Source organism: Mobula birostris, chromosome 5 (genome assembly GCF_030028105.1).
Source record: "Mobula birostris isolate sMobBir1 chromosome 5, sMobBir1.hap1, whole genome shotgun sequence".
NCBI classification, from domain to species: Eukaryota; Metazoa; Chordata; class Chondrichthyes; order Myliobatiformes; family Myliobatidae; genus Mobula; species Mobula birostris.
Window position 1 is genome coordinate 21,700,153 of NC_092374.1, and position 16,926 is coordinate 21,717,078.

Below are 16,926 nucleotides of genomic sequence, written 5' to 3' on the forward strand. Positions count from 1 at the left end.
TTGGAATCTAATTTCTTCTTTTGTGGCTTTGAGTTAAGTTTTGTGAGGTGTCTTGAGATGATGACAGCACGAAGATGTGACACAAATGCACATTAATATATGGATTAACTGGTTAATTCTCTTTCCCTGGGAAGTCAGACCTATTAACCCCCAACTGTTCAGCTTTATGTTCCTAAAATTAATGAATCTTTGGTAAACATAGCCATATGACATAGCTAGCCAAACTGATTTCTTACAGTACCTGTGTGGAGTTTGCATGTTCTCCCTGGAAGTTCGTTTTTTTTTTTCTCTCTCCTGTTCCATTTCATATCCTGAAAACGTGCAGGTTAATTGCCCACCGTAAATTTTCCTGAGAAAAAGTTTGAAGTTTCAAGTTTGAAAAAAATGGGCTGAAAAATGGCAGATGGAGTTTAATACAGACAAGTGTGAGGTATTGCACGTTGGAAGGACAAACCAAGGTAGAACATACAGGGTTAATGGTAAGGCACTGAGGAGTGCAGTAGAACAGAGGGATCTGAGAATACAGATACAAAATTCCCTAAAAGTGGCATCACGGGTAGATAAGGTCGTAAAGAGAGCTTTTGGTACATTGGCCTTTATTAATCAAAGTATTGAGCATAGGAGCTCGAATGTTATGATGAGGTTGTATAAGGCATTGGTGAGGCTGAATCTGGAGTATTGTGTTCAGTTTTGGTCACCAAATTACCGGAAGGATATAAATAAGTTTGAAAGAGTGCAGAGAAGGTTTACAAGGATGTTGCCAGGACTTGAGAAACTCAGTTACAGAGAAAGGTTGAATAGGTTAGGATTTTATTCCCTGGAGCGTTAGAAGAATGAGGGGAGATTTGATAGAGGGTTATAAAATTATGATGGGTATAGATAGAGTGAATGCAAGCAGGCTTTTTCCACTGAGGCAAGTAGAGAAAGAAACCAGAGGACATGGGTTAAGGGTGAGGGGGGGAAAGTTTAAAGGGAACATTGGCGGGGGGCTTCTTCACACAGAGTGGTGGGAGTATGGAATGAGCTGCCAGGTGAGGTGGTAAATGCGGGTTCTTTTTTAACATTTAAGAATAAATTGGGCAGATACATGGATGGGATGTGTATGGAGGGATATGGTCCATGTGCAGGTCAGTGGGACTAGGCAGAAAATGGTTCAGCACAGCCAAGAAGGGCCAAAAGGCCTGTTTCTGTGCTGTAGGTTTCTATGGTTTAAAGTTCAACGTTCAAAGGACATTTGTTATATATTATACAACCTTGAGATTCATCTCCTAACAGGCAGCCACAAATCAAAGAAACCTATAATTACCTATACAAAAAGAAGTCCACGAACACCCAACGTGCAGAGAAAAAAAATTAACCAAATAGCGTTCTGAGCTGAAGTCCGCAAGAGTCCCATAGTTCAGCATAGTGTAGCACAGAGCCAAGTAAAGCCAGGCAGAACAGCGATCTGAACTGGCCCATCCCCTTTGGGCCCTTATATCCTGACCTTTTCAATCTGGCCGGTGCCTAAATTGATGAACAAACATCTGGTTTAATCACCTCAATATGCTCTGGGATCTAGACTTCGCCATCTCCATTCAGCCTGTAACTGACCTTTCGATTTGGCATGTTGCTTAAATCTCCGTCCAAACATCGAGTTTAGTCAAATTGGCACACTCTGCTGCCTGAACCTCACCGCCTCAATTCGGCCTTCGGCATGGCGCTTAAATCGACTGAACGTCGAGTCCTCCTTGTTCCCGGCGACAGGCTCACCGCCTCATCTCGCCTCAGTTCTGCCACATCGAATTGCCTTCAAGTCCAAAGGGAAGTTACAGACTTTTACTTGAAAAGATCATTTGCCAGAATAAGTGTGATTAACAATGGTTTTAGTTGTTTTCCTTGTTTCATTAGCCATCAGCCAGCGTCACTGAAGTTCACCAGGGTCATCCAAGGGCTGTAGAACATGGAATCTGAAGGGAACGGAAAATAACCAAATAATATGTGGTTTGGGTGGGAGGGGAGTAGTGGGCAGAGTTTGTGGGTGATGGGCAGATGGAATCAGTGGGCAGGGGGAAGGGAAAAGCTAGTGATAGAGCCAATAGCAGGTGTGTATGTGGGAGGATTGGTGTAGATCAGGAGAGGGGAAGGGGCCTGTGGGGAAAACATACCTGAAAGTAGAGAGCTGCATATTTTCAACTACCAAGAAAGAAAACAAGGCGCTGTTCCTCTAGGTTGCTTTTAACTTCACCATGGCAGTGGAGGTGGTCAAGTACAGACAAGTTGGTATGGGAAAGTGGGGGTGGGGGGGGAATTGAAATGGCTTGCAATCAAGTGCTCCAGGTAGCCACCACAGAGTGCATATGCTTTGCAAAGCAATTGTCTAGTCTGTGGCACCTACTTCATCTGCCCACCACACATCTCTCCTCCACTGCATCCTCTCCTTCCAGTTACCATCTGTTCTCTACACATTCTTTACTTGATCCCATGGTCCAACTCCCTTTCCCACCAGATGTCATCATCTGTAGCTATCTATTTCCTCCATTTATCTCCAGACAAAACATTCTTTGGCTGGGTTTGTTTCCTTCAGAGCAGAGGAGGTTGAAGGAAGACCTGCTGGAGATGTTAGCTTATAGATAGATCTCAGGAATAGACCCCTTATGACACCTGAGCTCTGCTCTGGTCACTGCTTCAAAATTCAGTCAAATTCTGCTTCTATTATGTTATAGTCAGGGTAGATAGTTAAAAGTGGTTCACCATGTCAGAATTATCTGAAAACAGAGTATTGGATTAGGGTAAGCAATATAAGGAAGAATTTGGTCTAGATGGGTTGATCCTCACCTCAAGTTTAAGAGGCTGGGTTAAAGAATGAACCAGAAGATGTTCATAAACTGCGCAGATAATTTTTGCATAGGATGCAGGGAGATGCAAGGTCTTGCTGAAGAACTAATATGAGAGGATGGTTGAAGTTTGGAACATACTGCCTCAGAGGTGGAGGAAGCAGGGACTCTCATAATATCTAATTAGTATCTGGACAAGCACTTGATTTGTCAATGGACCAGGTGTTAGTAAAGGGATTAGTGTAGATGAATACCTGATGATCGGTCTGTTGATGGTGAGCCAAAGGACTTGTTTCTGTGCCTCATGACTCCATAACTCTATAAGCCATAGATATTAAACATTAACATTAACCTCCGAGACACATTTAGAAAAGTATATGTAAAAAATCACTCAAAATGACTTGTAGCCATCACCATGTTAGGAAATAAAATATCTCTAGAAGTTTGACATTGTGACAAGACAGTTGCTAATGTTTCTCTACAAGTATCTACATCCCTGAGGTAATGGGTATACTGGAACCCTGAGGGCAGTTTTCTCTGACAAGTTACTTTGCTGTAAAAATTTAATAGAGTTTCTCAGATCTAAAGCAGGATGAGAGACAATGGGATTGAGGTAACATAATAGAAGCAGCTCATCAAAATGCATGGCTTCCCTCTGCTGAAACTTAGCTTGAAGGACAAGTCATGGCTGATGAACTTAATGAATTTTTGAAGCAGTGGCTGAAGAAGGGGACAGGGGAATATTGATGAATATAATTTATGGGGTCTTTCAGAAGTTGTTTGATTAAGCCCCTTCCAAGAGACTGCAAGCTTAAGCTGAAGCTCATCAAACTGAAGGCAAGTTATTGACCTGGTTAGTATGCTGGTTAATTGGCAGGAAACAGATGAAGGGGAAAGGGACGGGCTCACAAATTGCCAGGACGAACTGATAATTTCCCACAAGGATCGGTGATGTGGCAGCATCTGTTGATGCATTTATAAGTGACTTGGATGATGGGGTTAGAAAGTCAAGGATGGTCACAGAAGAAAGATGGGGTGGCTTTGCAAATCATTAAATGACACAGGGATGGTGACAGATGCAGCAAACAACCAAAACCTTTGACAAATGGATTTCGACATAAGCAATTGTAAATCTGGATCAATGAATCATGGGGGAAAATACTTTCTAAATAATGAAAATCTAAAAACAAAGGACTTTTAAATTGGACAAGTGAAAAAACAGAATGAGAAATATAAGTAGAATGCCTATATATCCTAAGTGATTCCTAAAAAAGAAGCACAAAGAATAAATGGATGACAGATGAAATCAAAAATCTAACGGAAGAAAGGAGACGGAAGAAAGCAAATCCTATAGAATATAAGTCCATAGATAAAAAAGTTAAAAGCTTATGTCAAAAAACCAAAGAAGAATGGTTAAACCAGGAATGTGAGCAATTAGAATGAATCCCTATTACTGATCCAAAAAGGTTATGTTAGCAAATCAAGAACATCACTGGTAAAAAGCTCCTCTGTTCTTCAGGCGGATGTTTAAAAGCAAAGGACGGTACCATTATCATGGAAAAAGATGAGATTATGAACAGATGGACTGAGTATACTCAGGAATTGTTTGAAGACAATCGAGGCAAAAAACCAGAAATTAAGAAGAACATTGAAGGTCCAAATATTTTAAAATCTGAAGTTTGTAATGCAATAAATAAGATGAAGAAAGGAAAGGCAGCAGGTCCTGATGAATTAGTAATAGAACAAATTATCACCCTTGAAGATTATGGAATTGAAAAACTTACTTATTTAATCAATGACATTTATGAGACTGGAATAATACCAGAAGAGATGAAAAGATCAGTATTTATCACTCTTCCTAAGAAACATGGAGCAATAGAATGTGAATTACATAGGGCCATAAGTTTAATGAGTCATATCACTAAGATACTTCTAAGAATTTTGATGACTAGAACTGAAAGTAAGATCCAAGCTGAAATGGGTAAAGAAAAATGTGGTTTTGTGAAAGACAAAGGTACAAGAAACGTGATATTGATGTTAAAGATACTATCAGAATGAGCTATTCAAGTGCAAAAAGATTTGTTTGTTTTACAATCAAAAAGCTTGACAAAAAGCATTTGATGAAGTGAAGCATAATAAGTTATTCGAAATGTTACAGGAAACTCTAGATCTAGATTTGAAAAACCTCCGCCTAATCAGAAATCTGTACTGGGAACAAACTGCCGCTGTAAGAATAGATGGAGAAGTGAGTCAGTTTATGAAAATCAGGAGAAGTGTTAGACAAGGGTGTGTTTTCTCTCCTGATTTGTTTAATGTGTACAGTGAAACAATATTACAAAAAATAAAGGACATCTTTGGAATCAAAGTTGGCGGTGAAAACATCAATGATTTTAGATATGCGGATGACTGTGTTAATTGCAAGTACGGAGGAAGAACTACAAAACTTAATTGATATAGTTGTTGAAGAAAGTGCAAAAATGGGTCTATCTATCAATTGCAAAAAGACATAATGTATGGTGATATCCAAAAAGAAAGAGAATCCTATCTGCAGGCTGAGAATAAACAGGGAAGACATAAAACAAGTACAGAACTTTTGCTACTTAGGAAGCTGGGTGACATCAGATGGCAGGTGCGACATGGGACATCAAAAGAAGAATAGGGATAGCAAAAGACACCTTTATGAGAATGAACAGTATACTGACCAATACTAAACTAGGCATGACAATCCACCTCAGAGCACTAAAAACATAAAATGTTATGTTTATCCAGTTATGTTATATGGCTCAATGTTGGACAATATCTAGTAACATGAGGAAATGGATTGAAGCAGCAGAGATGTGGTTTTTGAGGAGGATGCAAAGAATACAGTGTATCATGGATGAAACAAATATCTAATGAGGATGTCATGAACAGAGCAAACACAAAAAGAGGAATAACGTATGAGATCATGGAAAGGCAATGTGACTTTATTGGACACGTGATTAGAAAAGAGGAGTTAGAATGCATGGTAATTATGGGAAAGATTGAAGGGAAGAAAGCAAAAGGAAGGTAAAGACAAATGATGATGGAGACAGCAGCCAAAGAACTGGAAATGAATACCAATGAATTGATCCACTTGACCCGAAACAGGAGTATGTGGGCCATGGCAGTCAAAGCTCAAACTGGGTATGGCACATGATGATGATATATCTAGAGTGCTAGAGTACAAGCAAATGGATGTTAGGGTGCAACCAGATCATGAAGACCATCATACCTTTCAGGGACACTTATTGGGAGGAGCAAGTAGTGGCACAGATCCCCTTACAGCCATCCAAATTAATGTGTCAAGAGATTAACTTACAGTATACATGCAGTCCCATCCAAAGGACCAATTACCATTCAGTGCTTGCCATCACTGGATCCTTTATTAGATACGTGGATCAGCTTGCAAGTCATTCAGCTTAAGAGTTAAACTACAGAGAAAGGTTACACACTTGAGATATATGATAGTATACAGTAGCTGTTACTGTAATGTGTTACTGCTCCATTTCCACTACTCCTTGTAAGGAGTTTGTATGTTCCCCCTGTGATGGGACGGTTTTCCCCTGCGTGCTGTGGTTTCCTCCCTCATTCCAAAGCCGCACGAGTTGGGATTAATAAATTGAGCACATGTTATGTTGGTGCTGAAGCAATGGCTGCCCTCAGTGCATCCGCTAACTGTATGGATCACTGATGCAAATAGATATAAAGGCATAGATCATTGCTTAGTTGTTTCAGTGTACAGGTGACGAATAAAGTGAATCTAATCTAATCTAGAATTGCACTAACTGGAATTTGGAAGCTTGACCAATAATTTTCACGCGGTTTTAAATGTAACAATGTGAGTTTCTGCTGAGTGATGTTCTGAAGGAAGGAAAGGTCTTAATCAGCCAATGCAGAAAAGTGGCTGATTTTCTTCTTCCATCAAGGTCTGTGAAATCTTTTACCAAATGCCAGTAGTTTCACTATTGCTATCACCAATATTACCAGCTTTTAAAAGTATACTCCTATTATTATATATAATTACTTGAATTTAAATTCCCCCAGTGGTTATGGGGTTTGAACTTCTGTTTCTGATTTTGCAACTAGACAGTTCAACAATCAATGCAGGCGGCCCTGATGGCTGCATGCTTAGTCCACTGCTCTATTCGCCCTACCCTTGTTAAGGCACTGGAGCAACTCAGCAGGTTCAGCGGCATCCTTCGGGGGAAAGGAACTGGTGATAGTTTGCGGTGAAACATTGCAAACAGGAGGGAGAGTGGGGAGGGAAAATGATCAGAATAAAGAGGAGGAGGTAATACAGGCTGAAGGTGATGGGTGGATGGGGGTGTTGAGGGTGATTAAGAGATCAAGGCAGGTGGAGAGGTGGCATTCGGAGAAATGAGGGACGGACAGTAAAAACGAGGAAGGTGGAGCCAGATAGACGATGAGGAGAGTGAAGCTGACCACAGCTGTCAGTCAGTGAGGAGCATGAACACAATGGCTATTATTGCCGGAACCTGATAAGGTCCTTCATTTGAATGATCTCTCTTTCTCTCCCTCGATGCCGTTGGAAGATGGTGCCAAAGTAAGGTTTAATCAATGTGGATTGTGGACTCTACTTCACATTAAAGATGTGTTCTAGTTTCTGGTTACTCCATTTTTTTGTTGCTTTTTTTGGGTGAGTTTTGAATAATAGTAAACGCTGAGCTGAAATATGCATTTTGATATTGTATTTTATATCCGGTGTTTTTGCTCATTTTTTATTGTTTGCGTGATTTGTTTTGGTTTGCATGTGTGGACTGTGGGGGTTGATGCATTTTCTTTGAACAGCTTCAATGGTTCTTTGTTTCGTGGCTGTCTGTGGGTAAGACGATTCTCAGGGTTGTATACTGAATACCTACTTTGATAATAGATGTACTTTGAAAGGAAGATGATCATGAGAACCATTACATGAAAGGTTAGAGGCAGGAGGAACCAGGTCTGGATAGGGGAGGAGGGGATTCAGATTAATTTATTTATCACATGCACATTGAAACGTACGCGATGCATTGTTTACGTTAACAACCAACACACACAACCTATGGATGTTCTGGGGGTGGCTTGTAACTGTTGCCACACATCCAGATGCCAATGTAGCATCCCTACCATGTTCAGCAGAACCACGTGGAGATCATCTCCTTATCGCTGACAAATAGAGCTGGAAAAGTATGGAGTGAAAACACATGATAGATAGCTGTGGGCAGCAGTGGTTTAACAATTCTGTTTAATCAGAGCTTAAAGGCAGAGCCGCCAATGGGTAACCTATGTGGATATGTCCAGAGAAGAATAGGTTATAGAGAAGTGCACGGGGGAATGGGATTAATGAGATTACTCAGGGAGCTGTTATTGACAAGAAGATAAAAAATATAAAATATTCTCAAGTACAAGGAAGTCTAAAGATGCTGGAAATCCAAACCAACACACATAGAACACTAGAGGAACTCAGCAGGTCAGACAGCATCTATGGGAAAAGAATAAACAATCAACGTTTCAGGCTGAGACCCTTCCCCAGAATGGGTAATATAAAATATTTCTTGCAAAGAGAGCTGTTTACTATTTCAACTCCTGAAAGGCCTGATAGTCGTTTTTAATTTCTGCCCATTTAGTTTGGGAATCTTCTTACTCCAGCCCCAACAGAGAAGTTGGCTCTTAACTTTCTTAAAAAGCATGTAGTCCTTTTATTGGAAGGCCAGCATTTAACATCCTTTATTGCCTTGGCTTGCCAGCTGGTAGCATAGTGGCATCAGCGCTAGACTTCGGAGCAAAGGCTCCTGAGTTCGAATCCAGACAGCTCCCTTGCATGCTTTCCATCCATGCTGTGTTGAGCGTCGAGCTAGCAACTCTGCCTCATAAAAATAAGAAAGCCTGCTAAAAAAAAAACGCTGGTGTGACAGCGTCCCGATGACTCCATTCGGAGTTAAGGGCTTTCTTCTTCTTCTATTGCCTTGTCTGCAAACACACCGGTGGCAGCTCTACATTACATTCTTCTGTTTCCTGTCTTGAACTGTCCTCATTTCACCACCTTTGCATTCTTTTGTCCCCTCCCCCTCCCCCTCCCCCTCCCCCTCCATTAACAATTCTCCAGATGATGTCATTTACCCAAATCCCTCTCCCGATAATTCTGGTCCTCCCATATCAGAGATGTTTCCTCTGATCAGTCCATGCCTTCTCCATTCCCTCTGCAGCTTAAAACCTACCTGATGAAGGCTCTCAGACTGAAATTTAGATTCTTTATTCCTCTCCATTGATGCTGTCTAACCTGCTGAGTTCCACTAGCATTTAGTGTGTGTTACTCTTAAAATCTACCAGTTTTCTCTCTGACAAAGAGAAAATCTATTTCTCTTTCCATAGCTGCTGCCTGAGCTGCTGAATATTTCTAACATTTTCTGCTTCCATCCTTGGTTTTCCAATACCAGCACTAGCAACTTAATAATTGCACAGAAAACCTTGCTCTTTGCATTGCTGAGTAATTAAAGATGAAAAATTGTAGCTAGTGATGCCAGTGCATCCTGCAGACAAATAGGTAAACAAGGAAATAACCTTTCGAACTGATAAACCACCATTTCATCTGAACATTGCCATGACAATGATTGTGATGTTTTCAGTGCACTTCCTCGGAGGTAAGACACCGAGAAAACAAAAGAAAAATATTGTTGATGCGATACAGCACAAACAGAAAAAGAAATTGCTGGGAGTATTCAGCAGCCTCTGTGGAGAGATATCAGTGGAACCTGCATCGCTGGAGCTCTGATTAAACAGAGTTGTTAACCCAATGCTACCCACTGCTATCTACCATGTGTTTCAGCTCTGTATTTTTCCAGCCCCATTTGTCAGTGACAAGAAGGTGATTTGCTGCTCCTCAGTAAACATCCAATAGGGTCACCAGGAGCAGAGTCTCTCTGAAGAAGATTCCCTGGTTCTTCTTTGTACCTCCATCCTGCGGACCAGTTATTCAAAGGATGAGGGAGGGTGAGATTTGAGTGTGTGTGTGTGTATCTGCATGTGGGTATATCTGTGTCTGCTTGTGCACGTGTGTGCCTGTGTCTTCATGAGTACACAGGTATGTATGCATATGTTTTCTGTGTGTGTGTGTCTGTACGTGCACACATATACACAATTATAACCTTTGGAATTCTGACTTTGTTCTTTTTGCCTCTTGAAGGTGATATTGCTTTTCTCAGGTTGTCTGAAGGAGGGGTGAAAATGACAGATCAAGAGATAATGGTGGTGGGGGCAGATTTTATTATGCTCCTACAAGCATGACTGTGGGTCAGACCTGATGAACGAACTGGTCTTTCCTTTCCTGTCATTGTGGTTGTTCTATCTGTATCCAAGTTGTATTCTGCCATCCAGACACTTCAGTGTGGTGGTATCTCCAATGTGGGTTGTTTGTCTATTTCATTTGACATTGGTAGTGCTTCGGTTCCACAATATCTTTATTCTTTTACCTCAAAGGGTTTCAGCTCTAGCCATAAACTTAACCAATATAATTTTCTGGAGTGTTTTAAACTGTGTCACTGGTTCACTTTCATTTGACGATCACCCAGGCATAAAAGTGATGAAGTTATAAATGTGCGAAATTCTGCAGAGGCTGAAAATCCAAAACAAAACACAAAAATGCTGGAGGAACTCTACAGGTCAGATAGTATCAATGGAGAGGAATAAACATTTTACCTTTCGGACCAGACCCTTCATCAGGACGTCCTGAAGAAGGGTTTCAGACCGTAACGTTGACTGTTTATTCATTTCCATAGATGCTGCCTGACCTGCAGAGTTCCTCTGACATTTTCAGGGTAATGAAGTGCTTTGCGTGATCTGTATTATTTTATGCTGACACATGCCCTGGGATAACATCATGACTTTTTTCTATGGAATTCACAGGAATAAAAAAAAAATGGCAGGAACACAAGGACCTCTCACTCAGTTTAATTTAATTTTCACTTGTCCCCACTGGTAAATTCTAACTAAATTAGGTAAATACATCTTAACTCAACATAACTTAGGTGTAGTTACTTGTAGGAATGGTCTTCTGATGTGTGCATCTTAGGATACTTATTGCGCACTGCTTACTGAACTGGAAAAAATTAGATTTTACTATACCTTCAGCAGGCTAACAAACAATTCAATCTGTGAATTACACTTTAAAATTTCTTTCCATAATACTTAATGATCCTATTTTTGCCTCTCCTTATTTTTCTGTTGGGTCTGTTGCTTTCCTTTGGAAATTTGCAAGCACCATTAAAAGTGCCTTCATGTTCTGACCATCCCAGTCCCAGTTCTACAACTCCACGACTTGATAACTCGTTCTCAGTACTACTTATTTATTACTATTATTGTGCTTTTTTTTGTATTTGCTCAGTTTGTCTTCTATTGCACATCAGTTGTTTGTCAGTGTGTGTATTTTTTCATTGATTATATAGTATTTTTTGTTCTACTCTGAATGACTATAAGAAAATGAATGGTGAAATATATGTACTGCGATAGTAAATTTAATTTGAACTTTGAGTCCCCCATTTAACTCAAAAATCCAAATGCTTTATCAAACATTTTATGCCAAAGATCTTATTAAAAAAAAAAAAAAATACTGGAAGCTTAATTTTAATTCAGGGGAGGGTGACCAATGCAAAAAAATCACCTGATTGTTCCTATAGTCAGGTGAAACCTGTCACCTTGTGATTCTATGTTTAAGTTAATCAGAACCAGAAGCAGGTTTAATGTCACTGGAATATACTGTGGAATTTGTTATTTTGCAGCAACAGAATATTGCAATACATAATATCTACACATTACAATAAGTACATACTAAAAAAATTAAATTAAATAAGTAGTGCAAAAAGAGAGAAAAAAATACGAGGTGGTCCTCATGAGCTTATTGTCCATTCAGAGATCTGATGGTGGAAGGGAAGAAGCTGTTGCTGAAACAATAAGTGTGTGTCATCATGCTGCTCTACCTCCTCTCTAATGGTAGCAATAAGAAGAGGATACTGTGTGTCTTGGTTGATGGAAGTTCTTAATGATGGATGCTGCTTTTTTGAGGCATTGTCTTTTGAATTTGACCTGGATGCGAGGGAGGCTACTGATAATGGAGCTGGCAGAATTTACAACTTTCTGCAGCTTTTGCCAATCCTGTGCAGTGTCCCTCCATACCAGACAGTGATGCAGCCAGTTTGAATGCTCTGCACTATAAATCTGCAGAAATTTTTTGTCTTTGGTGACATACCAATTCTCCTCAAACTCCCAATGAAGTATATCTGCTGTCATGCCTTCTTTGTAACTGCATCAATATGTTGGGCCCAGGATAGATCCTCAGAGATGTTGACACCCAGGAACTTGAAACTTCTTACTGCTGATCCCTCGATAAAGATTAGTGTGTGTTCCCTCAACTTTGCCTTCCTGAAGTCCACAATCAACTGCTTGGTTTTACTGTTGTTGTTCTGACACCACTCAAGCTGCTGATCTGCCTTAGTCCTGTACTCTACACTGGACAGCAAGATGTTTCAAGACTGCAGATAGTTCCACTGTCCCCTTACACGATTGAGTTTTTCTGTCATCTGAAGAGCTTCTTGCAAATCATGTTCAAGGTTGGTTTCAGTCGAAGCAAGCAGCTGAAGAAGGGAGTGGAAGAATTCGGGTAGAAAAAGTTGTTTTTTTTTCTTAAACACTGCTTGGGGAGAAGGGTCTGCACTGCGCAGGCGTGTGACGTAGCGCACCAAGGTTTAAAAGCAGACCACCATATACAGCGGCCATCGTCGGAGTGGACTGAGTCAGAGTGGGACGGCTTTGGCTCAACAGGCATCGGCGAGAACAGGCAGAGGCCAGGGTAGGTTCTGGTAAGTTTTTTATTCAGATTGTCTAGCATAGAGAGAATGCCAGGCAGGATGTTGGAATACTAATCTTGCAGGATGTGGGAAGTCAGGGAGCCCTCCGGTGTCCCTGACAATGACACCTGCAAGAAGTGTATCCAGCTGCAGCTCCTAACAAACAGCGTTAGGGAACTAGAGCAGGAGCTGGTTGACCTGCGGATCATTCAGGAGAATGAGGAGATTATAGATAGTAGCTACAGGGAGGTAGTTACGCCAAAGGAGCAGAGGACAGGAAATTGGGTCACTGTCAGGCGAGGGAAGAGGAAAAGGCAGGTACAGCAGGGTTCCCCTGTGGCTATTCCCCTTAACAAGTATACTGCATTGGATACTGTTGCGAGGGATAACTTACCTGGGACAAGCTGCAGTAGCCGGATCTCTGGCACTGAGTCTGGCTCTGCAGTGCCGAAGGGAAGGGGGAAAAAGAGGAGAGTGGTAGTGATAGGGGACTCGATAGTTAGAGGTGCAGATAGGAGGTTCTGTGGTCGTGACAGAGAATCCAGCATGGTTTGTTGCCGCCCAGGTGCCAGGGTCAAGGATTTCTCTGGTCGATTGCATGACATTCTGAAGTGGGAGGGTGACCAGCCAGATGTCGTGGTGCACATCGGTACCAATGATATAGCAAGGAAGAGTGAGGAGGTCCTGGAGATTAAGTATAGAGAGCTTGGTAGGAAGTTGAAAAGCAGGACCTCGAGGGTGGTAATCTCAGGATTGCTACCTGTGCTACATGCCAGTGAGGGTAGGAATAGGATGCTCTGGAGGATGAACAAGTGGCTGAGGAACTGGTGTAGGGGGCAGGGTTTCAGATTTCAGGATCATTGGGACCTCTTCTGGGGCAGGTGGGACCTGTACAAGAGAGATGGGTTACACTTGAACTACAAGGGGACCAATATCTCTTCAGGGAGGTTTGTTAATGCTGTTGGGGAGGCTTTAAATTAGATTTGCAGGGGGATGGGAACCAGAGTGCCAGAGCTGACAGTGTGGCTGGGGTGAAAATAAATGATGTTAAAAGTTCAAGCAAATCCACTAATAGAAAGGTTGTGAGTGGTGGTAAAAATCTTCTGAGGTGTATATATTTCAATGCTAGGAGTATTGTGGGGAAGGCGGATGAGTTGAGGGTGTGGATTGACACGTGGAATTATGATGTTGTAGCAATTAGTGAAACTTGGCTACAGGAAGGGCAGACTGGCAGCTTAATATTCCAGGGTTCCGATGTTTCAGATGTGATCGAGGCAGAGGAATGAAAGGTGGGGGAGTAGCATTGCTTGTTAGGGAAAATATTACAGCAGTACTCAGGCCGGACAGATTAGAGGGCTTGTCTACTGAGTCCTTATGGGTGGAGCTGAGAAACAGGAAAGGTATGGCCACATTAGTGGGATTATATTGTGGACCACCCAATAGTCAATGAGAATTGGAAGAGCAAATCTGCAGAGAGATAGCAGGCAACTGCAGGAAACATAAAGTTGTGGTGGTAGGGGATTTTAATTTTCCATATATTGATTGGGACTCCCATACTGTTAGGGGTCTAGGTGGTTTAGAGTTTGTAAAATGTGTTCAGGAAAGTTTTCTAAATCAATATATAGAGGGACCAACTAGAGGGGATGCAATATTGGATCTCCTGTTAGGAAACGAGTTAGGACAAGTGACAGAAGTCTGTGTAGGGGAGTACTTTGGTTCCAGTGATCATAACACCATTAGTTTCAACTTGATCATGGACAAGGATAGATCTGGTCCTAGGGTTGAGGTTCTTAACTGGAAGAAGGCCAAATTTGAAGAAATGAGAAAGGATCTAAAAAGCATGGATTGGGACAGGTTGTTCTCTGGCAAGGATGTGATCGGTAGGTGGGAAGCCTTCAAAGGAGAAATTTTGAGAGTGCAGAATTTGTATGTTCCTGGCAGGATTAAAGGCAAATGAATAGGAATAAGGAACCTTGGTTCTCAAGGGATATTGCAACTCTGATAAAAAAAGAAGAGAGAGTTGTATGACATGTATAGGAAGCAGGGAGTAAATAAGGTGCTTGAGGAGTATAAGAAGTGCAAGAAAATACTTAAGAAAGAAATCAGGAGGGCTAAAAGAAGGCATGAGGTTGCCTTGGCAGTCAAAGTGAAGGATAATCCAAAGAACTTTTACAGGTATATTAAGAGCAAAAGGATTGTAAGGGATAATATTGGTCCTCTTGAAGGTCAGAGTGGTCGGCTATGCGCGGAACCAAAGGGAATGGGGGAGATCTTAAATAGGTTTTTTGCATCTGTATTTACTAAGGAAACTGGCATGAAGTCTATAGAATTAATGGAAACAAGTAGTGAGATCATGGAAACTGTACAGATCGAAAAGGAGGAAGTCCTTGCTGTCTTGAGGAAAATTAAAGTGGATAAATCCCCGGGACCTGACAGGGTGTTCCCTCGGACCTTGAAGGAGACTAGTGTTGAAATTGCAGGGGCCCTGGCAGAAATATTTAAAATGTCGCTGTCTACAGGTGAGGTGCCGGAGGATTGGAGAGTGGCTCATGTTGTTCTGTTGCTTAAAAAAGGATCGAAAAGTAATCTGAGAAATTATAGGCCAGTAAGTTTAACGTTGGTAGTAGGTAAGTTATTAGAGGGAGTACTAAGAGACAGAATCTACAAGCATTTGGATAGACAGGGACTTATTAGGGAGAGTCAACATGGCTTTGTGCGTGGTAGGTCATGTTTGACCAATCTATTGGAGTTTTTCGAGGAGGTTACCAGGAAAGTGGATGAAGGGAAGGCAGTGGATATTGTCTACATGGACTTCAGTAAGACCTTTGATAAGGTCCCGCATGGGAGGTTAGTTAGGAAAATTCAGTCGCTAGGTATAAATGGAGAGGTGGTAAATTGGATTAGACATTGGCTCAAAGGAAGAAGCCAAAGAGTGGTAGTAGAGAATTGCTTCTCCGAGTGGAGGCCTGTGACTAGTGGTGTGCCACAGGGATCAGTGCTGGATCCATTGTTATTTGTCATCTATATCAATGATCTGGATGATAATGTGGTAAATTGGATCAGCAAATTTGCTGATGCTACAAAGATTGGAGGTGTAGTAGACAGTGAGGAAGGTTTTCAGAGCCTGCAGAGGGACTTGAACCAGCTGGAAAAATGGGCTGAAAAATGGCAGATGGAGCTTAGTACAGACAAGTGTGAGGTATTGCACGTTGGAAGGACAAACCAAGGTAGAACATACCGGGTTAATGCTAAGGCACTGAGGAGTGCAGTGGAACAGAGGGATCTGGGAATACAGATACAAAATTCCCTAAAAGTGGCGTCACAGGTAGATAGGGTCGTAAAGAGAGCTTTTGGTACATTGGCCTTTATTAATCAAAGTATTGAGTATAAGAGCTGGGATGTTATGATGAGGTTGTATAAGGCATTGGTGAGGCCGAATCTGGAGTATTGTGTTCAGTTTTGGTCATCAAATTACAGGAAGGATATAAATAAGGTTGAAAGAGTGCAGAGAAGGTTTACAAGGATGTTGCTGGGACTTGAGAAACTCAGTTACAGAGAAAGGTTGAATAGGTTAGGACTTTATTCCCTGGAGCGTAGAAGAATGAGGGGAGATTTGATAGAGGTATATAAAATTATGATGGGTATAGATAGAGTGAATGCAAGCAAGCTTTTTCCACTGAGGCAAGGGGAGAAAAAAACCAGAGGACATGGGTTAAGGGTGAGGGGGGAAAAGTTTAAAGGGAACATTAGCGGGGGGCTTCTTCACACAGAGAGTGGTGGGAGTACGGAATGAGCTGCCAGATAAGGTAGTAAATGCGGGTTCTTTTTTAACATGTAAGAATAAATTGGACAGATACATGGATGGGAAGTGTATGGAGGGATATGGTCCGTATGCTGGTCAATGGGACTAGGCAGAAAATGGTTCGGCACAGCCAAGAAGGGCCAAAAGGCCTGTTTCTGTGCTGTAGTTTCTATGGTTCTATGGTTGAGACCCAGTCCATGAAAGATAGGAAAGGTAGCGAGGAAGTAATAATGACTTGTGATAAGGGGTTTCATTAGGTAATCTTTAGTATACCGCCTAGGTGTCTGACCCATTTTGGTAGATTGAATAGTGCAAATAGGGTCCCAGGAAAGAATGGTTGTGATAGGCAGGGGAGTTTGGGCTGATGGGTCTGGCACCATCATAGAAGTTGTAGATTGTAACTGGGGAGATGGGGGCTATTCTTTACTCCAGTTACCTTTGGGTGTTTTTA